At 42.9% G+C, this 25152-nt stretch overlaps 1 protein-coding gene across 3 annotated transcripts in view; it reads right to left on the bottom strand.

Annotated features, from left to right (window-relative positions):
- Positions 1–4527: 4527 nt before the first annotated feature.
- The window catches only part of Znf281 (zinc finger protein 281), a 141177-nt gene continuing 120552 nt past the window's right edge, over positions 4528–25152 (bottom strand). The window contains exons 7-8 of one of the 3 annotated variants that reach the window (XR_009228779.1): positions 13779–15654; positions 4543–5196 (exon numbers count right to left, since the gene is read on the bottom strand). The gene's annotated coding sequence lies outside the window, so the exon portion shown is untranslated. Of the gene's footprint in view, positions 5197–13502; positions 15655–25152 lie in introns of those variants that run through there. The other 2 variants (XR_009228780.1, XR_009228777.1) reach the window with 2 other exon arrangements.

The following is a 25152-nucleotide window of genomic DNA, read 5'->3' as shown; positions in this document are numbered from 1 at the left end:
GTAATGAGGAGGCACTAAGCAACTCAGTGAGACCCCGTTTCTAAATAAAATACAAAAAAAGAGTTGGGGATGTGGCACATTGGTCGAATGCCCTTGAGTTCAAAACACCCAGTACAAAAAAAAAGTAAAGAAGTGATCATTTGAAGTAGGTAAATAGGTAAATTTCTAGGAGAAAAAAAATCATCTGATTATGGGTTGAATTTCTAAATCAATGCTATTCACTTTGTGGTTGAAACAGTGCTTTACTTGTGGATAGGAAGAAGAGGACAAGAGAAAATTTTTGTAGATGAAAGATGTAATATACATTTAGAAAACAGCATATGAAATTTATGATAATTAGATATGAAATTTATGCTGGTATATGCCTGTAATCCCAGTGGCTTGGGAGGCTGAGGCAGGAGGATTGTGAATTCAAAGCCAGCTTCAGCAACAGCAAGGCACTAAGCAACTCAGTGAGACCCTGTCTCTAAATAAAATACAAAATAGGTCTGGGGATGTGGCTCAGTGGTCGAGTTCAATACCCAGTACTCCTCCACCTCCCCCAAAAGATGAAATTATGGTGATTTAAGAAAAAAAAAGAAATTGAGTATTAAAAGTGGTCAGAAGAGCTTTTACTAGAAAAGAAATGAGCGTGAAAATGGTGCCACTGTCCAGAGTGTTAATCTACTACACCAGCGATGCTCAGTGTGAAACCCCATGGAAATTTCCAAGAAATGGAGGTTCTTGTATCAATGCAAAGCAGGCTCAGAGTCCCCACAGAAAAACAGATGGCATCCTTAACTCGGCTTCATACAGATTGGACTTAATAGAGACTACTTATAAACACAGAGTTCAGAAACTCCCAGAAAATATGCAGGCTCCTGGGGCTGTCCCCTCCCTGGCCTCAAGGGTTTCAGGAATGGAGTAGTCTCTCTGGAACCTAAGACACAGTAGATAGAGAGGACACAGTGAGGACACCAGTCAGTGACCTTCAACCTAGGGATACAGCTGAGCCGAGGGGGCACTGCATATTGAAGATAAGGTAATAAATAGTTTCCTTCCGTCTGCTGCGAAGACTCCCCACTGGCCAAAGCCAACCCAAGTCAGAGGGTCCTTCCCTGTGGTTCATGCAGGTTGGATGACCGTGCAAGAAGACAGAGTGGAGACATGAAGAGAGCAGAAAACAGAAGAGTAAACAAGATTGCCAACACAGGAGGCATTCTTTTGCTGTGCCTTTTTTCCCATTTATGTACCTTGGGTGACTCTAATAAAATATTAACCTTTAGGGACAATGGCCTCACTCCCTCTTTTAATCTAAGTCAAACCCTTAGGAGGGGGTGGTTAGAACCATCCTGGCTGAACCACAAGCAGAGCACACAAAGGACACTCCCTCTATTAAACTGACATCCATTTCTGAAGTTTTTGTCTAGAACATACTATTTATTTAGCACCATGAATCTAAATTCTGCCTTGCTCCCAATTTTGACATGTTGTTAAATTCCTTATTATTTTCCTTTATTCAGATAGGCTAGAGATCTCTTATTTCTCCTACACTGATAATTTTAATGTTTTCCTTCATTTTCCAGAAGTATCCATGTTCACTTATACTTAAATCCCTACATTTTTTGGAAACAAGATAGTACCCAGAATAAAAGCAATGAACTGTACCTACTTCAGAGTCAATATTCAAATAGCATTACCCAGCATTTCTTTGCAGGATAATTCTCTCTACATGGGATCTACATCTGCAAAGTTGTGTCTGGGTGTGACATCATTATCCCTGTACAAACCAAGAATAATCCACACCTCTCCTCTTTTTAAACATCCGACCTTTGTCCCCTGTCCTCCCAGTTAGCTAAATATCTCACTTTTTACTTCACTGAGTAAACTGAACTAATGGGAGGAAAGTGGGTTCAGTCTCCAGCACTGCAAAAAAAAAAAAAAAAAAGTTTAAAAACCACCAAAAATTCTCCCTCCCCCATTCCTACAGTGTGAAGGTACAGTTCCTCCCATCAGAAGGTGGAGTCTGTTTCCTACTCTTGCATCTTGGTGAGTCCTGTGACTTGTGAAGCTAATGTGATGCAAAGCAGTAGCTTGAATTCCCCTTTATAATGGGGTTACTTTCTTGCAGCATCTGGATCACTGAGACCCCTTATGCATGAGCCTGAGCTAGTTTGCAAGAGGAGTGGAAACAAGAAAAAGCACCCAGCCTCTCCAGCCAGGTGCCTCATGAGTAAGTGAAGCCTTCCTGGAGGATCCAGACATGGGTCAGACCCAGGGGAGGTCTGCTGACCTGCCTAGAACAGAACCATTTGACCATAGGATCACCAGATAAATATATGGTTGGGGTTTTTTTGTTTGCTTTTGGGAGTTTTGTTTTATTTTGGTTTTAGTTTGGGTACCAGGGATTGAACCCAGTGGCATTTAACCACTGAGCCACATCCCCAGCCCTTTTGTGTATTTTATTTAGAGACAGGGTCTTGCTGAGTAGCTAAGTGCCTTCCTATCTGCTGAGGCTGGCTTTGAACTCACTATCCTCCTGCTTCTGCCTCCTGAGTTGCTGGGATTATAGGCGTGGGTGGCCCATGAGCCCAGCTATGGTTGTTTTCAAATAGCAAATGTCAGGGAAGGGAAGTGGGGATTGCTATTAGGAAAAACTAACTGATTAAAGTGAGATGTAATGGTAAACACGCTGGAATCCCAGTGTCTCAGGAGGCCAAGGCAGGAAGATGGCAATTTTGAAGCTAACTTGGGCAACTTAACAAGACCCTGTCTCAAAACAAAAAATTTAAAGGGACGAGGATGTACTTCAGTGATAGAGCACCCCTGGATTTAATCCCTAGTACTGCAAAAAAAAAAGGATATAATTTTTATAATTCAATATACCACCTTGAAATTAATGCTTATTTGTGCATTTATATAGCACATCCTTACAATGTTGAATCTACAAAAGTCTTAGTCTCATTTGCCCTGTGTGAGAAGCACCAAGGGTTATTCAACAAATATTTATTGAGATGTGTTGTATGCCCCAGGCTGTCTTTGTCTATGGAGAAAACAAAACAACTCGGGCTCTACCCTAAAAATTCTTACCTTGGGGAAGTGGAAAAACACAAGGGTAATCAAATGATTAAAACAGGATCTGATAATTTTTATGAAGGACTTAAGTATGTTAGAGGTTGCCGGGAGGAAAGAGGAGGGAGGAAAGGCACTCAGATACTGACACCTTAACCGGATCTTGAAAGATAATAGAAGTTGGCCAAGAGAAGTGGGATGGGAGTCACCAGGGCAGAGGAGAAAGGGAGGACCTAGGCAGGATCCCATTCTGACTGCAAGTGGGGTTTGCAACTGGGAAAGAGGCAGCATGAATGGAGTCCAAGGGGCAGAGGGGAGGTGACAGCGATCACAATGCTCAATTACAATCACTGGTCATGCTAAGAAAAAGGAATTTTATTTTGAAGGTAAAGGGGAACCACAGAACATTTTTAAGGTGGTGAGACAAGTTTTAGAAAGCTCTGTTTGCTCAACTTTGCAGTAAAAAGAATACTGAGAGGAAATCATGTGGTGCAGTGTGCACCAGGAAAACCAAGCAAAAGTGGGTGAGTTTTTTTGCTCGTGCTGGGGATCAAGCTTGGGGCTTTGCACAGACTCTACCACTGAGCTACACCCCTCCTGTAAATCTTGACAGACTGATCTCCATGTGGCTGGGAAGGTACAGAGACCGTCCCCATCCAGCATAAAGCTGGGATTGGTATCTCAGGAGTAAATAGAAGAAAAGATGATGGTTAGGGGTGACTTACTGACTGAGGTAATGGTGCAGGTTTGGGGAAGAGTCACTGACTGAACTTTGAAATACTGAGTCTTGGGTGTTTGTGGAAGCCTCCAATGGAAATTTAGACTGCGTAATAAGATGTGCTGCTCCAGAGTTCCACGGGATGGAACCTGAAGATAACAGATTTGGGGAGATAAACATAAAAGACATTGCCTCCAAAGCCTTTGGGGCTAAGCCCATAGGAAAGTAATGCTCCTCTCTGAGTTTCCACGTGTGACAAATGAAGACATTCATCATTATGGAACAGGTTTGTGGCCACACACAAAATTACGTTTAGTAAGTGAAACACAGTATGTGGCAAATGACGGGCGTTCGACACATGCTATCATATTTTGAATGAGAAACGGCAAGAAAAATTTTCAAAATGAGAAAAGGCAAGCTCCAGTATCTAAGAAACAAGCTAAGGAGCCCCAAAAGGATACCAACAGGAAAATAGTAAAAAACATAAATAAATAAGATAGCATACATGCTGGGCACAGTGGAGCACCCCTGTAATCCCAGCAGCTAAGGAGTCTGAGGCAGGAGGATTGTGAGGTCAAAGCCACCCTCAGCAACTTAGCGAGTCCCTAAGCTAGACGCAGCAAGACTCTGTCTCTATTAAATATAAAAAAGGTCTAGGGATGTGGTTCAGTGGCTAAGCACCCCTAGGTTCTGTCTCCAGTACCAAAAAATTAAAAAAAATAAAAAAGATAGCATACATACACACCTGAAAACCTCCATCTGAAAAATAAATTAATAAAAGGAATTGCAGAATATTTTACTGGGGGAACTGTTTTTAAAATACTCAGCTTGCTTTCAATGCCACTCATAATATGACCCCTACCTACTTCCTTTTCTATAGTTGCCTCTGAAGATCCCTCTTTATATAATCTCTCCTCCAGCCAAAATGGACTTCAGGGATTGACTTGCATTTTCCTACTTCCCACTCTCCCTGCCTTTCACCTTCTGTCCCCTCTGCCTACAGTACTGCCCTCCAGAGATAAACACCTCACTGCTGACTTGAAGGCCTGTCTAGGGAAAACCCACCCACCAGATTCTCTGACCCACTTGGATCTAATCCCTAATCTCTCTCTCTGTTCAGTGACTGCAGCTTTGTGTTTCCTTCACGGCATTACTATTTCATTCTGTGCCCAAAATATTCAGCCTGGGGTCAATCCAACAGACAAGATCAGGAAGAGCTCCTAAACACCCCCAAATCACTGCCAAATCACGTGCATATACACACAGGAACGTTTGCGGGGAGGGGAGAGAGGACAAATAATTCTCTCCCCTGGTTCTCAAAATTCCCAAGGCCCCTTAAAAATTACTTTGTTTTCCATTTGGTCCTCTTGTCCTATGCACTCTACAGGGACCTCCAGGGTCTGCCCAGCTCAGCATCTCCTCGGGGCCTAGAAAAAAAAAAGCCTTTCATAAAGCAGGCCCTTGGACTGTGGGGCTCAGCTGAAGATCCAGCACCCGTGTTGACACTTACCAAGAAAAAAAGGGAAAGTTTGAAAAAGAAAGAGGAGAAAACCCTTAACTCCTCCAAACTAAAGGTATTACCACAACCCAAACAAGAACAGTGAAAGTGAAATTAATGCATTTTCTCCAAACCCCTGAGTGAGCGAGGCTGGGATGAGGGATCAGGAGAGGACCTTGCAGCTCTCTGCTGCCCAGACTCCCTGTGATCTTAGGTAATGATTCTCTCAAACTCCCTACACCTCATTTCCTACTTATGCAACATGGAAAAATAATCCTTGCGCCTTATCTACTAAGTAGGGAGGCTGTAAGGAAAACAGATGACACAGAAAATGCTTTTGGAACACTTCATTAGGCAGAGTCTTTACCAATCTTCTCATCAGAGAGTCTGTGGTTGTAAATGCCCGTTTGACTGCAGTGGTTGTTTTGATGTCCTGCCTTCTTTCAGGACTAAAATATTTCCAAATGTACTCAAATTTAGCATTGACGGTAAGAACATCTTGGGCTGGAATGCAAGCTGACCACACTGGAGAGCAGCATTTCTCAGCCACTTGATAAGCATTAAAAAAAAAAAAGTCTGACTCCTTTTTAGATTTTTGTATTATTAAAGCAAAGGTTAATTATTTCCCTTTTCAAAGTACGCGATTCTATAATAAACACTATTCAGAAAACAGAAGAAAAGAAACAAACTGCTGATCTGCACCAACGTGCATGAATCTCAAATGCCTTCTGCCAAGTAAAAGAGGCCAGACCAAAAAAAGTACATGGTGTATGACTGCATTCATATAAAATTTGAGAAAAGCAAACCAATCTCTATGGCTGATGTGAGTGAGCAGTTACAGGGGCAGGAGAGGCAAGACAGGCCCTAGGTAACTTTGGAGAGGGGGTGATGGATGTGCTATCAGAACTGTGATGTTTTCACAGATAACACCACTGTCAAAACTTCCAGGTGGGGCTGGGGTTGTGGCTCAGTGGTAGAGTGCTCACCTAGGATGCATGAGGCTCTGTATCAATCCTCAGAACCACATAAATGTAAAATAAAGATATTGTGTCCACCTAAACCGAAAAAATAAATATAAAAAAAAACCTTCCAGGTGTGTGCAATATATTTTTGTCATTTATACATCAACAAAGCAGTTTTCAACAACTCTATTATACAGTTGAATTTCCCTTTTCAAACCATACCCCTCTCCACCTTGTCCCCATAAACATAAACCTGCCTTCATCCTCAGACCCCTGGAGACTCAGCACAGGGAGCGCTGACTCCCAGTTGTCTTCCTTGCCACACAGGCCTGGCCGGTTCCTGTCCCAGGACTCCTCTGTTCTCTCTCAGGAATGTCATCCTGTTTCTTTCTCCTCCCCTTCATCTCAGATGCAGCCCAGGAATCCTCTCCACAAGCAGACCCTGAACGGACTCAAGCCTGGCCTTGTGCTCCCAAGCTCCCGGGCATGTCTCTAGCTGCCCCTCTGCACTGTACATAGTTTATCTCTTTAGGCTTCTGGTCTCCCTCGTGAGACTGTAGACCTCAAAGCCCTCTTCACTATTTCTGTGTGACTGGGAGTCTCCTGAAGTCTCAGAAAGTAAGTATGCAGTCTCAGTAAAACATACAAATGCATGCAGAAGACTGTGAAATACAGTTATCAAATTATTAAAGCCTATATTTGACATGGTAACATATATGCCTTTTTGTTGACATATTAAATAACAAGATCTAGTGTTAGGTCAAATTATTACCGAAGTAGTAATTGTGTATAAACAACATTCCAAGAGAAAGGCACCAGCTGAAATAAGATATGAAAATAGGTGTGATTTCTCCTGGTAACAAGTATAATTAATACTGTTGTGGTTTGTCATCTCAATTCATAACTGAAGGAAATGTGCACTGCAATTAGAGGTCAGTGAAAATGTAACCTTCCCCAACCATATTCTCTGGGCCTCTGAACTCCACCCAAGGACAAGGATCCACAGACTCCTCTATAAGGACAGCTCTTAGAGGGGCTGTGCCTATTTACATTTGTGTTCTCCATTCTCTGAGCACATGGTGGGGTGGGGGTACTTAGTATCCCAGCTACTAAATAATACAATTCAACTGTCTTTTGGTGTCTGTAGAGGATTGGTTCTGGGACACCTAAGACTAACAAAATAAGTGGACGCTCAAGTCCCTTATATTAAATGGTATAGTATTTGCATATAACTCATGCACATTCTCCTATATATTTGAGATCATCTCTAGATTACTAATAATATCTAATACAATATAAATGCTATGTAAATAGCTGTCACATTCAATAGTTCGGGGAATAATGACATGAAACGTACATGTTCAATTTGTTGGCCTAACTACATTTTCCATTCTTGGTGGGCTGAATCTATGGTGTGGAACCTGCAGATATGGAGGACCCATTATAATAACAATAGGGATATAGAATATAAATTCAAAAGTAGATATAAATCATTTCTTCTAGTAAGAACTATAACCATTGCTGCTGGTATGTTTACATAGAAGTATATCCTGAAAGATGGCTCACTGGCTGCCGAGGAACTTCGAATGCATCTACCTGGAACTTCATTCTTTGGCTACCTGATAACATATTTTTCAATCCTTCAAAGGATTAGCATTAAAACCACGAAAAGAAACATATAAAGATTGGGGGATTTAGAGGAGCAAGTCAGCCCCCTTACAGTGACATGTGCAACATGACCTTCAAATGAGTCATGCAAATCTCGAAGTACATAAGAAATATAAGAAATTCCCTTGGCTCATCTTTTTCTGCAGCAGTGAATAATGCAATGTTTCACCCCAACCATGGCCCTCTCTTAATATTACTAAATACTTCCTTTCTTCTCTTTTTGTTTCTGTGGTTATTGTTGAGAGCATTTCATAAGAGTAAAAATGAAACAAGTTCAAGCACTCTGAACTAACAATGAAGAACCTATGGAGAAAAGAAATTCCTGTTCACTGTGGATTTTCACATGAGCCTCTTCAGTCTTACACTGCACATTCTTCCATCCACACTTGGGCCTAGCAGCTGTGACAAGCCAGGGCCAGTCTCTATTATGCATGCAGCCCTGGAAGAAGGAAGCAACTCCTCTCCTCCCACTATCTGACCTCTGTCTTTAGCATCCAAGGCAGACTGGTTTGACTTCCAGCATAATCCTAAAGAACTAAAGTGAGTAAAAAGATGTGCTCGTTCAAAGCTCTTTTTTACTCCTACCCAGAAAATTTAGGAGCCACTTAAAAGTCAGCCAGTCAAATTGAAAAGAATGTTGAGCAAGTGTGTTGGTCCATCTCCATCCCAATCCTGTGGCACTAAATATCTGCAACGCTGGACGGAGCTATGAAGAAATAGGCTGTTTTGGAAAATGCAAATCAGAAGATAATGGCTCACTGCCTGAATGTAAAATCCCTACAGAACTCTGCAGTGAAACGCCTAGCTGGCCAGGAGTGAAGGGCCACAGTTCTGAAGGAAAGGAGCAGGTGTCCCTCTGGCTTCCCTGTGGCCACCGCCAAGGCTAACTGCTTTGCAGGACATTCTGTGCATTGCAGAGAAGTGAGCGTCTCTCCTCTGCACTCTCTCCCTCACCAGCTTTTTACCTTTTGTCTACAAATATGTTCACATCGATCTCATCTTTACAAGAGTAACAACCACCTTTACACCACTTCTCCCCAGAGTTACCAAACTACTGCCTATTATCTGTGTTCTAACTTCTTAAGAGAGCAGGCCCTAGCTGATGTCTACACTTCCTCCCTCTGTTTCTTTCTTCTAACCTCTCTAAATTTTTTCCAGCCACCAGTCTTGACTGTAATTAACTCACTAAAATGAATGGTACCAGGGGCTGGGGGTATAATAGAGCACTTGCCGAGTTATGTGTGAAGCCCTGGGTTTGGTACCCAGCCCTGGGGCTGGGGGTGGGGGAGGATGGCTCCTGCCAGCCACAGTGGCACACACCAATAATCCTGGCTACTTGGGAGGCTGAGGCAGAAGGATCCAAAGTTCCAGGACAGCCTGGGCAACTTAGCAAGACCCTGTCTCAAAATAAAATGAAAAGAGCTGGGTATACAGGTTAGTGATATAGGGCTTGCTTATCATGCACAAGACCCCAGGTGATCTCCTCCCCTCCACACACACACAAATGTGGTACCAAAGTCAAAAACCTCATAATTGCTGATCACAAATGGTTTTTCAGGCCTTGTTTTGCATGACCTTGAATATTGCCAATGCTCCCTTCCACCTGGAAACTGTTTTTCCCTGGAAACTTCTACCACTGTTTGTTTGCATTATCTTTATTTTTTTTTAATTTTAATATTTATTTTTTAGTTTTCGGTGGACACAACATCTTTGTTTGTATGTGGTGCTGAGGATCGAACCCGGGCCGCACGCATGCCAGGCGAGCGCGCTACCGCTTGAGCCACATCCCCAGCCCTGTCTGCATTATCTTTAAATTGTGGTGCACCTGATATTCTTTTTTCAGCCCATTTTGCTTATTTAATCTAGCCGGTCTCTTTAGGACAACTAATCAATTTGGCTTCAAGCTTTTTTTGTTCGTGAAAAACTACACACTTTTATGGAATTTCTAATTTGATATCCAATTTTCTTATCCCAAGTTCACATGCTTAACTCTCAACTCCACACTCCAGCTCATCCACCAAGGCTGGCCTGCCCTAGGCCCTCAGCAGGTCTCAAGTGCTGAGCTAATCTACCCCAAAAGTATCTCCCTCCCGAGCTCCGAGGCATCCTCCTCCACTCTATTCACTACCCTGCTGCCAAATCAACATCTCACAGGAGCATATCCCCTGAGTCTCTGCCCTACCTCAACTCCTTCACCACTACCCCCAAAGGACCTCAACCCTTTGCTGGTAAAACTCCCCCTCTGAGAGTCGGTGGAGCTGGGTGCTCTCTAGGGAAACCACTTGTGCGGTCAGCTTCTGGCTCTCAGAAGCCCAGTGGAGAAGCGCCAGCCCTCTGGAGACAGGATGGCCAGTAATTAAAAGGACAGACTCCAGAATAGGCTGCCTGGGTCAATGGGAGCTTCTCACTGAGGAACTGTGAGTGAAGTCTTTACCCTCTCTGAGCCCTAGTTTCTCTACCTTCTGAGGATACTACTCCTCTTCCTAAAGGGTGGGCGTGAAGATGGAGATAACATAGGTAATGCGCTTCACACAGTAGGTTTAAAACTTCTGTAAATCTTAACCACCATCCTCAATCTTATCATCAGGAAGTAAATTCTCTAAGTCCTCAATTGAGTGTGAGACCCTTACAGGTCAGGGAAACTCATTCTCCAGCCTCACCTCCAACCACTCCCCTGCACTGCCTTCCTAAGGGCCCCAGGCCATGTCACTTACTCTCCTCTCCCTCCTCCTCCCACCACAGGTCTGGGCACTCACCCTTTTCCTCACCTAGAATTCTTTCCCTGTCATTAGCTTGGTGAGCCCCACCTCTGAAAGGGCTGGTGGGCTGCCCTCTCTACTCCCCTCTGCCGATCCCTGCTCCACTTCTAGAACTCTTTCTACCGTGATGCCTAAAATCTTTTATTGATAATTCATTTTTTTCTTTTGCTCTAATTAGTTATACATGACAGCATTCATTGTACACAAATGGAGCATCATTTTTCATTTCTCTGGTTGTGCACGAAGTAGAGTTACAACATTAGTGCAATCATACATATACCTAGGGTAAGGAGGTCCATCTCATTCCACTCTTTCCTACCCCCTCATCCCTTCAAAATGCAGTCCCTCTGATCTCTCTTCTCTGTCAACACTCCTTTATGACCTCTTTGTCTCAAGTTTAAAATATTAATATGCTGGAAACTTCCAGACCCCTCTCTCTCCACTTGTTGAACTCCACTTAGCCAATGGGTGAACCTCTCCACTCAACATGGATCAAAATGAACTCCTGGTGCTGTGTCCAAACCCGTCCTAGCTGCATAGCTCCCCCCCACCCCAGGGGTCAGCAAGTTCCATGTTCCAGTTCCTCATGCCTAAACTCTGGATTCCACACTTGACTTCTCTCTTCCTCTTGATTCTATGTCCAACCCAGGGATAAGAACCCTGGTCTGAGCCTTCATCATCTTTTATCTCAGTTACAGCGATGGCTCTTTGCTGGCCATCCTTCCTCATCATACCAGTCTGTTCTCAACACATCAATCAGAGTGATCTTTATTATTTCTTTTCCTTTCTTTAATGGACAGTGTGTGGGGGGGTCAGGTGCGGTGGGGGTGGGGAGCACTGGAGCTGATTCCAGGGCCTGGCACATGCTAGGCAAGCACTGTACCACTGAGCCACGCCCTTGGCCCTGGAGTGATCCTGTTGAACTCTCAGTCTCATCATGCTCTCCTTTGCCATGGTTCCCTGTTCCGCTCATGATTAAAATGCAAAGTCCTTAAAATGGTGCTCAGCAGTCTGACTGCCTGACTTCCCTGTCCTCGCCTTCCAGTACCTTCCCCTTCACTCATTCTGCTCAGCCCCACTGACTTCCTTGCTCTTCCTTGAGGAGATTTCCTCAGCCATTTTCTCGGCTTGGAAACCTGCCCTGCCACATGGCTAACGCAGTTAGCAACTTCACATCTCTGTTCAAATCTCATCTTCTTGAGAAGTGCTCTGCCCAGAGCCAGGGCTCAGACATGGGCATGTGACCCCAGAGCATCCCTTCTCCTTCACATGGTCTCTGAGGATGCTTAGTCACTGAGCTAATTCTACCTGGGCATCTGAGGAAATAAGAATAAAGAATTCACTTTGCTGAGTAGTCTCCTCTGGCCCCATGCTATGACAGAGGAAAAGGAACCATCCTAATTTAATAGGACTCATATATTTGTCCCAGATCACAAAGCTTATAAACCACTGAGAATTAAAACCCTGTTGGGCCAGGAATAGTGACACAAAATTATAATCCCAGTCACTTGAGAGGCTGAGGCAGGAGGATCACAAGTTTGAGGCCAGCAATATAGCAAGATCCTATCTCAAAAAAATTTTTTTAAATTTAAAAATTAAATAAACTAGGGATGTAATTCTGTGGTAAGGCTCCCCTGGATTCAATCCCATCCCCCAAAACAAAAATAAAATTAAAAAAAAAATAAACATATATCTTTCCTCTCATCCTGATCTCTAATGCTGTACCACTCTGCTGCGTGCTGGGGAGTTCCATGTCCTTGTCCTCCCCTAGAAAAAGTCCTTATTCTACCCTTAGCGATGTCAGTTCAGTTCCAGGTGTAGTCAGGAAGTACAGTAATGAAAGGCTGTTAGTTTAGGGATTTTGTTTTTTTTTAATTGCCAAGTCATTGTATTATGTCTACTGATTGAAATTAGATTAAAAAAAAAAGACAACAGATTATTCAGACATTTCACTTTTCAGCTGTAGGTGTCGGTTACAGAACAGCCAAGAGCAGGGAAGTGTAATCAGTTAAGAGTCTTTCCTGAGTCCTCCTGAGCCCTGGGTGAAGTCGGCAGCCTTCCTACCCTTCTTCCCAACCTTTCCTTCATCCGCCCCCCCATCCCACCCCTGCTCCCTCTTAATCGTGCACTGAGGGAAAGCAGGAATCCAACCAACCGATGACGTTCTTCCCATACTTGGCATTATTTGCTGGTGAGTAGTCACTTTTATGAGCTAAGAGGCAGTCTCCGTGGTGCTTAGTCACCAGGATGTTAGAGTCCCCCTGCCTGGGTTTAAATTCCCACCCTGCCACCAACTAGGAGTGCTACAGAAAAGTTTAGCCTCTTTAAGGTCTTGAAAATAAAAAAAATTCTTCTTTTATGGGGAACTGTAAGGATGGGGTGAGAGAATGCAAATTAAATCACAGAGCCAACCGCTGGCATATGTGAGTGCCAGGCTCTTTCTGATAGTCCACGGGAGCCTGTGCAGGGTTGCTGGTCCCCACTCCTGACTCAAAGCACTCTGGAGGAAGATCACGTCTGCTGGTCCTCTAGTAAATCCCCACCTTGTGGAAAGACCTTGGGGGCATCAATACTAGTAAGCTTTCTATGTTTCCAGTTGGAGGAGCCCCAAAAGATCACTTGGGGCTTTTACAATATGAAACAAAAAACAGTCTAATATACAAATTATTTTGACTTTTGTCTATCAGCCACATCCCCAGCGAGAGTCCTACAAACTTTCTGATTCTAAGGAAACTGTAGCTTCCTTCCACTTCCCCTGTTAATGCAGCAGTAATATCTCCTGTCTATTCGTCTGCATGAACAAAATAGGAAAACAGACTTCCTAAAAATTAAAACTGACTCAGACATAAGCTTTCAATTCTTGTATTTTTTTTTATTAGGAATTCTTTAAAAGAAATCTAGTTCAAGAATCTTAATTACAGAAACTTTGGAATAATGACAGAGACAATTTTTTCTCCTTTTTCTAGACATTACAAGACAACTTTATCATTTATATTTATTCTCAAGTTCTAGAACAGGAAGAAATAGTTAAAGAAGTTCACCAATAAATCACCAAACACCGAGAGGACTTATCCAACCATTAGAAATTCCGAAAAACAAGCTTAAAAGTCTATATAAATTACTGTGCATCTTTGCGCTGTCCCCTTTCCGATCTTCTTATTCATCTTCAAATAACGTCACACCAGGTAGCTGCTCCCAGTGTGATTTTCTGCTGTACTTTTCCTAGGCACTTGACCCTGCAGAGAGTGGGTGACTCAGCACATTCAAATTGCAGAGCTCAGGTTCAGAGGGGGAATGTGTCCCTCCTCTTTTACAAGAACTTCGGAGAAGCTATCAGGATAGGACACGTATTTTATTTTTCTTTTTAAGGTTTGAAAGCCCAAAGAATTTAAACACTTGCCTCTCTAACCCAAAAGCAAAAGGACAAATACAGAAGGCACAAGAGAGAAATAAGATTGTCGTAAAAACACTTCTGATTGCTCAAAGATTATGCTCCTTAGCTACATTAGCATTTAAATTGCCGCAGCAGGACGTGGGTAAAGACCTCTCAGATGCTAACAAGGTGGGGAACTGGCCAAGTTTGCACCTTTTTTCCTTCTATTGTTTCAGTGGTGCCCATTTTTTTCCCCCTAGAGACCACAGTAAAGGTGAAATGGGCATTGAGAAAGCTAAGACTTTCTATGTGAAGATAAACTTTTTTTTTAATTAAAAAGACATAAAAAGCTCAGAAATTTCTCCATGTTGAGCACTAAGCAGTTTGCGTATGCTAGCCCTTCCCAAACCTTGCAGATTATCAAAACCACCACGGGAGGCTTCTCTAAGTGTAGATTTACAATTCCCTTCCTGTCCCTGATACTGATTCCAGGAGGTTTGGGGTGGAGCCCAGAGGTCCGTAAAACACTCACTCTAGTGATTCTGGCACACAGCGAGGTTTGGGATGAGATCAAGCCGATCAAAACCACAAAGGTGAGGGAAAACAAATGGAGGATCACACCTCCCCCAGCCCGGTTGTAAACTGCAAGGGTGAAAGTCAGAGAACTTTAAAGTTTAGGGAGACTGCATCTTCTTATGTTAAAGTGATCAAATATCAGTAATATTCTTAACTGACTTCACTTTTATAATTCCCAATGAAATCCTAATTTTATTTTAGAACATGCATGACCTTGCCTTCTAGTTCCTGTTTATAGTGATGAGCCACACGTTATCTTTGTGCCTATAACAAAGACTCCTTCGTCAGACCTGTGCTTGCTAATTTCCTTCAATTCACTCCTAGAATCTTCACAGCAACCCCTGCAAGTAGCCACTATTATCCCCATTTTAGAGATGAGGAAGAGGAAGTATAGGCTAGGACAGAAGTGTTCCAGTGAGGAAGCCAAGACTTAAATCCAGGCCTGGTGCTCATGCCGATGGTGGGGGGTCCATTACAGACAGCTGGTTGGTTGGTTAGATGGGTATTTGGAGAAATGTGCACAGGCTAGATACATTTCTGGTATCACTAAAACAATTGGAGGAGGAAAAAAAAAGGTGCAAACTTCGCCAGTTTTCCAATTTTTTCTTTTTAGCATCAATGAGGTATTTTCCCATGTCCTGCAAGTGCATTTCTCCAAAGGATTTTTGGATTCAAGTCTTAGATTTTCATTAGGCCGGTAACCTTCATACATTCAGCAAACAACTGATGGGCAGCATGTCCACCGCAGGGCGGATACAAAGAGCCCCAGCAGCTCCCAACCTTGGAAGAGGCTGCCCAGCCCTCAGCATGGTAGCCGAGGGCGAAGAGTATCCCCTCCTTGAGCATCTGTTGTGGGCTCTGCTCCAATAACTGGCCCGTCATCTCCAGGAGCACATTCTCAGCTTAGCTGTCTGAACTGTCACATCTCCATGTCTGATTCAGAAGTGTGTTCACCCACATTATAGGTGCAGAATGCTCTGAGGAACACAGGTGGGAGTGGCTGGCTGTGGCCTTCTTTGAAAGTCTTCACAGAGGATGTGGCTTATGCGCTGAAAGTTAAAGGATAAGAAAGATTTTACTAAGCAAAGAGGATAAGGGGTGTTGTGGGCCCAGGGCAACGTGTGCTGAGCCTGCCTGTGTCTAGCGGGGACATGAGGTTCAGGTGCAGCTGCGGGTGGGAGGGATGGAGGGAGGAAGAGGCTCTGAGAACAAACAGGGACTGTGTGCTACTGAGGAGTTCAGACTTCAAAAGATGCAAAAGGGAACCAAGAGCAGTCTTTATGCAGAGGAGTCATAGGACTAGATTTATATTTTAGGAAGGTAATGTTCAGGGCAGAGAAGGCGCATCATGGAAGGCACAGGGTTTGGCAGGTCAGACGAAAGAAAGACTGTTGTATCAATCAGGCCAGATCTAACCCAAATTAAAGCCTTGATCTTCCATTAGAGGATGGAGTTCACTGGGGGAATTCTTGAGGTTTAGGGCATGTGCTTTGGAGTCAGGTGGGCCAAATGCTGGCTCTCCTTGACTTTCGTGGGTCTTAGGCAAGCCTTGAACATTTTTTCATATATGTGATGCTGGGGGTTGAATTCAAGGCATTTTACCATTGAACCACATCCCCAGCCCTTTTCATCTTTTTTAAATATTTATTTTTTAGTTTTAGGTGGACACAATATCTTTATTTTATATTTATGTGGTGCTGAGGATCGAACCCAGTGCCTCATGCATGCTAGGCAAGCACTCTACCACTGAGCCACAACCCCAGCCCCCCTTTTTATCTTTTATTTTGAGACAGGATCTCACTAAAGTTCCTGAAGCTGGCCCCTAACTGGTGACCCTCCTGCCTCAGCCTCTTGAGTAGCTGGGATTACAGGAGTGTGCTACCTTGCCGGGCTGGTCTTGAACTTCTTGAAAACCTGACTCTGCTTATTTTATATGGGAGAAAAATCTGCCTTCTGGGTCATTTTGCCAATGAAATGATATTATGCTCACTTGCACAAGGTTCTCCTTCAATCAATGGTGACACAGCAACAATGATGAAGATGACAATGGCAAAGTGACCCTTGGGGGCTGACTGGCTGCAGGCTGAGGGGAGGGGAAGAAGAGTACAGGAGATCTCCCAGGTTTACAGGAGGGTGGATGAAAGCACACATCACCAACCAGCATGGGGGGCACAGAAAGAGGACCAGGCGTAGAAGGGGCAGTGAACCTGGTTCTGAACAGGTTGTGCTCGGGATGCCTGTCAGAATGTATTGGTAGTTAATTGGAAATACAGTCTGAAAGAGAGCTAGAAGTAGAGATCCGTGAGGCATTTGGGATCCTAGCTGAAGCCTTGGGAACAGAGTTTCAGGAACACGAACCTATGGGGCATACTGAGGGGAAAGCAGAGTCCTGATCATTTTGTTCAAGATGAAAGCTCTAGTTCAAGGTTGTCAGAAACAGACCGCTATGACATGGCCGTGTACTGAGAACCGACTGTATGCCAGGCATCCACCTGGAGCTTGAGAAGCAGGAACAAGAAGATCCACGGAGATTTCACATCTTTGCGGAGCAGACAGTCAGTTAATGAACCTAAGATCCCAAGAACGGGAAAACTTCTTTAAGGGAAGTAGGTAGATGCAGGCAGAGGGCATATGTGTTGAGTGCCTGGGGTGGGGCTGGGGTGTCCACACAAGCTCTAGGAGTCAGGCGAGGCCTCCCAGAAGGTAACATTTGAGCTGACACCTGAGAGAACATTAAGTGAGGGTTACCAAGTGCAAGCCTCCATACTGAACCTTGTAAGTGTATGTCCCATTTAATCCTTACAAAAGGGGCTGGGGATGGTGCTCAGTTGGAGTTCAGTTGGTAGAGCACTTAAGCCCGAAGTTCAATCCCCAGCACCATCAAAAAAAAAAAAAAATCCTACATCAACTCAAGGATGAGGTCGGTACTGTTATCATCTTTCCCTTAAAAATACAGAAATCAACCGGGCACAGTGGTGCACACCTGTAATCCCAGCAGCTGGTGAGGTTGAAGCAGGAGGATCGCGAGTTCAAAGCCAGCCTCAGCAAAAGTGAGGCGTTGAGCAACTCAGTGAGACCCTGTCTCTAAATAAAATGCAAAAGAGGGCTGGGGATGTGGCTCAGTGGTCGAGTACCCCTGAGTTTAATAGCCAGTACCCCCAAAAATAAAAAAATAAATTTAAAAATAAAAATACAGAAACCAAACTATAGAGATACTAAGCATCTTGTCATGAAGCTGGTGAGCTCCGGGAAGACCCTGACCCAGAGGTGCTGCTGCAGACACAGTGAGGGCTCTCCCCCACCGCACAGGGTGCTCTTGCTGTCTCTGCTGAACATACAAAGAACACCGGAGTTTCCGAAAGAAGACGTGATCCACACACATCTCAGTGGTTACAATCACACAGGATGTATCTAGAGGTATTGGTAAGTGCCTAGTGTTTGCTCTATTATTACTTCAAGCGTGGTAGCCTCCTGGAGAATTGGGCAGAAGCTCCAAATATAAAAGCCAGCCTCACTGTTAATTCTGCAACCCAGACCAAGTAACAACTTCTATGAACCTCAGTTGTTTTTTTGGCTTTGTTTTCATTTGTAAATCAGGTCTAAGGTCATTCTCAAAGATTATCCTGAAAATAAAGAGATATAAAATACACATATCAAGGCCTCAAGCATACAATGTTATCTTCACAAGCTGCTGAGGCTGGGGAAAAGGTCCCCATTGCACAAAACACTCCATGACTTCTTCATAAAAAAAAAGCTCAGGATATGTACAGAAAAGAAGATACTTTAGGTGACAGTCCATAAACTGTAATCCCGAGAAAGAAAGTAAAAAAGAAACACAACCTGGGAAGAAGGGTAAAAAAAAAAATCCCTTTTAAAAGTCCAATTAATCTTATCAATTATTAAGGAAAGTTCAGTTTATCTTATTTGTCATTGTGAAAATTAGCTCAGATACACTACAGGAAAGTTTATCTCCCTGAGATCCCAGTGATTCAATCAGAAAGGACAGGCTTTGACTGGATTGTACCATTTTTTCCTTCTACTTTCCTCCTTCTGGACCATGGGGTACTGTCCCTCGTGAGGTAGTGACAAAACAATATGAAAACAAACTGGCTTTTGGGAAGACACCAAGACCCCAAAGCACTCGGTTGAATACTGTGGATTCTGCTGTGTGATGGGAGCCCAGAAGGATGGCTCTCAGTCCACAGAATCAGAGATGGTTAGGAAAAGAGGATTAGGAAGAGAGGATGGGGGGCAACATTAAAGTCAAAAGCACCATCACCTGTGCTGGCCCTGGAAGTGAGCATCAGCAAGGCCCAGCGAAGCATGGCTGTGCCTATCGCCTAAAGCATCCACCTCTCTCCCAGCCCGGACCACCCAGCCACAAGGCAGCTCTGTTCTTTAGAACACTGAGGCCATTCCACAGGAGGGCATCTGCACTTGCTCTGGATCAGAAACACTTCTGGTGTGAATGAGTTTCATGTTGCTGATCTCGGGAGGAATATAACCTTTGCACAGCCTTCCCTGAGCACCTGCCCCTCTCATGTTCCCACCTGGACTTGCCCACATCCTCCGCCACCACCATCCCCCACACAAACTCACATTAACATGCTATTTTCCTTTCTGCATGGTACTTAAAACTATAGAAAATTTTCTTGTTCAATTTTTTTTCCCAGTTTCTTTTCTACTCATCTCCACCCTCTGCTAAAAATTGTAAGCTCCATGAAGTGCCTAGATATTGTCTTTCTTATTCACCCTTCTATTCCCAGCACCTGGCAGGAAGTAAAGAGCTTAATAAATATTTATTGAATCAATAAAAGAACTCAGAAGAGCATGATCAAGTTGCAGAGGCCGAAATGTAAAAGCTGAGTTTGAGAAAACTGTGAGCTGTTCATTCTGGCCCGGCTGCACCCAGATAGATGAGGCAAGACCGGACACTTGCAGATGACATGGCACAGTTTGCACTGTGGAGACAGTGGACAGCTCTGAACAGAGAGAACCTGATAGGGCTGCACTTAGGGAAGAGAATTAGCCCAAGAACTGTGAACAGGCAGATTGGAACCAAGCTAAAAAGCCCAAGAGAAAACCATTTGTTACCCCAGAATGGCAAAGACTGCAAAGTCTGAAAAGTGTTGGAGAGTGTTTGGGGAAATGGTTTTCTAACAGTGGAAATTCAATTAGATAGTATCTCTTAAAAGTTAAATTGTGCATATTTAAGATGTGGCAATTCTGTATCAAGGTGTCTAGATTAAGAAACTATTGCCTATGTCCAACATATGTAAAAATAATACAAACATCATTTATACTAGTGAAAAAATTTAAACAATCATATATCCACTAATGGACTGATTAATAAAATGTGGTCCTATTTAAACCTGAAATACAAATTAATAACAATGTATGTATGCATGTATGCACGTGTGCACATACACACACACATAATACAAAGGATAGACCTTAAAAACTGTAAAAAAAAAAAAGAAAGAAAGAAAAGAAGCAAATCATAGAGCAATTGGTATATAGGAAACCATTTATGAGTACTTAAACTTATTAAATGATACAACAGATTATGGGTGCATGTAGATATATACGAAATATTTTAAAAATCACATCAAACTAACATGGGTCTGGAAGGTGAGGACAGAGGGACTGGAACTAGAACTAGTATTTAAAGGGAACTTGAGTATCTCCAATGTTTTATTTTGTTAAATAAGTCGAAGTAGATATACCAAAAAAGATAAGCTGTTAATTTTGGATGATAGGAATACAGTACAAGGTTCCTGGGGCATCAGAAGAGAGATGCCAGACACTAGTATCTAAAACTAAACTAAAAGGATTTCAGGACTGACTAGATTAGTCGAGGGTGTAAAGGATCCAGAAAGAGAGTAAAGATATGAAGATTATATTCTTTTTTTTCTTATGGACGAGAAGCTTCTCCACATCATTAGGAGAAGGGAAAACAGGGCTGGGGTGCAGCTCAGTGGTAGAACACTTACTGAGCATGTGCAATACCCAGCATCGCGAAAACCAAAACTCAACGAGTTTTATTTTAGAGAGGTTTGCTGTACTAAGGAAACATCTAAGTAGTATCCAGCAAGTCAGAATTCAAACTAGTATTGAAAAGCAAACCAATCATTTTAATCAATATCTTTTTAAATTTTGTTAAAGACTTTTCCCCCAGTACAGGGGGATGATCCGAGGGTTGCTTTACCACTGAACTACAATCCCCAGCCCTTTTTATTTTTAATTTTGAGACAGGGTCTCGCCAGTCTCCCTCTTGGAAAATAATGTTATTAAGTTTTAATACACAATTCTAGAAAGCCTGATCTCTAATATAATCAACTAACCACTCTAGTAAAGCAATTGCTCAGGTGTTTCCTTTCAGTAAGCAACACAGACCAAACTTACACTGTTCAAATTAAAATTCTAAAAATAAACCTCTAGCCTGACATGGTGGGGCACACCTGTTATCCCACTGACTTGGGAGACTGAGGTAGGAGGATCACAAATTTGAGGCCAGCCTCAGCAATTAAGCAAGACTCTTGTCTTAAAAAAATAAAAAGGGCCGGGCACAGTAGTGCACACATGTAATCCCAGTGGCTGGGGAGGCTGAGGCAGGGGGATCAGGAATTCAAAGCCAGCCTCAGCAACAGCAAGGTGCTAAGCAACTCAGTGAGACCCTGTCTCTAAATAAACTACAAAATAGGCTGGGGATGTGGCTTAGTATTTGAGTGCCCCTGAGTTCAATCCCTGTTATCCCCCCGCTCCCCGCAAAAAATAAATAAAATAAAAAGGGGTGGAGATGTAACTCAGTTGTAAAGCACCCCTGGGTTTCATCTGCAGTACCTCAAAAGAAAAAAAAAACACCTCTATTTTGAAATCATACCTCCTATATTTCATGATATTCACATGTTTACATAGTACTTTCCTAGCCTTTTATAATGTTTTGCAACCACTGAAAAGTCAATAGTCTTAGCTCTTCTCTAAAGAGAGCAACACAAGAGCCTGGGTGACTGGTTCAGGGTGACTCACAGGCAGAGTCAATATTGGAACTCAGAACCCTGGAGCCTGGCATTCCACGTTCCTAAAGCCTCCAGGCTCTAGCTAACCCCAGCAGGATTTACTCCTTTATGGGGCACTATGCTTTTTTGGGGCCTTGGGACTGGGACTGATCATCAGTTTATAAAGCCTTCTCTTTCTAAAGTAGTCAGCAGTCAGAAATAAATGTTTGCCTGCAAGTTGTAGCTTGTAATAGTTGAAGAATATATGACTTTAAGGGGTTCCATTCTCTAAACTTTGCTTTTTAAAAAGCATAGCTAAACTGCATTGATACAACCTCACAATGTCTATATGTAATGCAATTCTGTTGGTGATTTTTTTTTTTTTTTAGAGTTCTCTGTCCAGACTAGGTTAAATTCAAATCAAAAGGTACTGTTTAAACTACTTGCTATTTTGTGTGTTTGTTCGAGTAAGCGCTATCTTGGACACGCTGAGCTCCTAAGAGCTACAGGACTGGTCTGGTGGTACTGACCTTATAAAGCCAACGGTTAGTGACTGTGTATATAAGGATTTAAGAGATTATTTTACCAGAATAAAGTTGCTGTGTAGCCATCCGGTGTAAATGGCGTTCCTTTCCATTAACAAATTGAAGAGCTTATAAGCACCTAAAATTAAATGGAAGCTTAAAAAATAAACTAACATGCTAAATAATTTAGGTTTACTGACAAGATCAGGTATTTTCAGTTAAAAAAAAAAAAAAACCCAACTGTGTGGTTTCAGATCATGTCTTTCACATGCACTTTAAAACATTTTACGATTTTTTTCACTAACATTTTTCTCATGCTAGTTTTATAAGTTGAAATTAAAAAGAACTCAACAACTTACCCAAAACCATGCAGTCAGTTCAAAACAAAAATCAAATAAGAGCTCATATTTAATTTATCAATTAAAACCCTGTTAGTGTTCTTTTCACTAGTATTTTCTCCTTATCTTCCTTAGCTAATTGTTTATCAATTAAAGTGGTCACATCAAAATACAAAAGAAAATCACTACTGAGCTGGGGATATAGCTCAGTTGGTAGAATGCTTGCTTTGCATGCACAAGGCCCTGGGTTCAATTCCCAGCACACACACAAAAATAAAAAATTAAAAAAACACCATTACTTATCAGGGCTTTTTTTTTTTTGAATTAGGAGTTGAACCCAGGACTTTGCGAATGCAAGGCAGATGCTTTGCCACTAAGCTATATCCTAGCTCTAAAACTTTTTTTGAAGCAACAACAACAAAAACAATTGAGTTTATGCTCAAAAACAAGCTATCAAAAGTGTTGTATCTGGGGCTGGGGCTCGGTGGCAGAGCGCTTGTCTAGCACATGCTAGGCACTGGGTTCGATACTCAGCTCTATATAAAAATAAATAAATAAAAACAAATGTCCAAATACAACTAAAAACACATTTTTTAAGTGTTGTATTTTATAAATTCATCTGCAAGTTCTAACCTTTATTGTGTTCATTAATTAAAATGCCCTAAATCTTCTTTTCCTATTGCAAAAATACTTGTAAGCAGGCATACAAAACACAAAAACGCACATCAGCCACAACCACTCAGATCCATCACTCAATCTGGGTCCATTACTCTTGCCAAGGTCAGTATTGAGTATTCCTGAAATTTTCACTTGTAGAATGAATAGATGTTTTGTAAGGATTATCTATTCAGGCAGAAAAAAGGAGGGGGAGGGGATGAGCCCGAGAAACAATTAGCTATTCAACGGGTGCTGAGTAAATTCCAAGTATGAGATCCTTTGTTTGTTTTTATTTTGTTCTTGTTTTCCTTACCTACCTTAGGACTCCAATCCAGGAAAAGAAATACAACTAGTGAGATTTTTCTAGAGCCTATCTAGAGAGGTCTGTGGAGACACCAGGGTCAGTTTTGGCTTCATTTTGATCTGGGGACTGGGACTTGGAGCTATCTATTTGCACTTCAACATTCCTCTTTTGTTTTCTGTCCTCAAGAGGCTCCACCAGTTCAAACAGCAGGTAAGGCAGCACAGATCATTCCAAAGACCCTAGAAGACTTGAAGGAGAAAACTCAGAATGTGGCTATTAAAATAGCTACAGCTAAAAACTACCACTCACCTTCCTCAGCCAAGGCTACAAAGCTTAGATCATCTTGTTAAAAATTTACCTCAGTTTGTTTTTCATTCTCTCTTGTGCCCTTTGAAGGGGAAGAGAAATGGGAAGAAATATGATTTTTAGATGGAGATCCAACCACCCCAGGACCTGAAAGACACCAGAGACATGTGGCACTGTGGTATATAATCCCTGTGTCACCCAACCCAATGACTACGTGGTCAGGTTTCCAGCACATGATCAGGAGGGTAGCTTTCTGGGTGTTTGATATTCTAAAGGACACCAACAGATAAAAATCTGCAGAGTTGCAAATTTCCCACAGACAAATCCTCTAGGTCCACGCTGAAGACCAGTGTCTGGAGAATAGACTATATCGTGGTAAGACTATTGAGTCACAAATTAGAGAGTCAGGAGACCACAAGGTCATTTCCTCAAGGTCCAAAGTGACACAGTTGGTTTGTGTCAAGCCTGGAACCATAGGCTGCTCTTGGGGCTCCCAGTTCTGCACCCTTGGGCTTTTGGTCACCAAACATGCTTAGATGGGATCTGCAGAATATATCACCTGGAGTTCTGAGACTTGACAAGTTGGCCCACAATGAAGACCCATCTTCAAAGAAGATTTCAAAGAAGGACCGTGTCATCACCAACTCTAGCTCTGCCTACAAAATGACTGATTCAAGCATTTAGCTCTTCGATCGCTCGTTCTAACCTGCACGACAAACAACTCCAGCCATTCTTAGAAATATTGGGGCCTCCAGTCTCGATCCCTCTGCTTTCCCTGCTGCATCGGCCCCCAGCTTTTTTTGATTTGCCTACTTACTCAGTTTAGATTCCATGGTCTGTTTTGGAATGTCCTTCTTGCCAACTCCTTAAACCCTTTCCACCCTGTATTTCCTTACAAATCCATTTAGAAAAAAAGCCAGTCCTGGAGGAACCCAGCCGACTCCTGACCCCTCGCTGCCAGATAAGCAGACTCGGCTGGAGAGGAACACCAGCAACTATTTATGCTTTTCAACTCACTTTTCAATGACTATTTGAAACTTGCTCCACCAGAATCAAACTTCCAACAGGAGTCCACCCTCTGGCTCCTCCGTCCCCTACTGCCTAGGGAGCTTCCTCTAGCTCCGACCCACAGCGCTCTGCCTCCCCTCCTGGTTCAAGCGAGTGGGCCTCAGTTCTCTTTGCCACCATCACCCCCAAACACACGGGTCTTTCTCTTACCTCTTCAATTCCACCAGGAAGGTCAGGGGTTCTGCCTTCAAAATATATTCAAGATCCAACAACTTACCCTCCTACTCCCTTCTGACCCTCATCCGAGACAGTCCTCTCTGGACCTTTAATGGGCTCTGGGCTTTCACCATGGCCCCCTTAGAGTCTCTCCTCAACGCAGCCATTTACTGAGGTCATGATGCAGAGCACGTTG

The sequence above is a fragment of the Marmota monax genome, unplaced genomic scaffold, assembly GCF_021218885.2.
Source record: "Marmota monax isolate L192 unplaced genomic scaffold, Marmota_monax_Labrador192_F-V1.1 WCK01_AAM20220418_F8-fsc00099, whole genome shotgun sequence".
Lineage (NCBI taxonomy): Eukaryota > Metazoa > Chordata > Mammalia > Rodentia > Sciuridae > Marmota > Marmota monax.
Note: the sequence above shows the minus strand (reverse complement) of the source record. Positions and strands in the feature narration are given on the sequence as shown.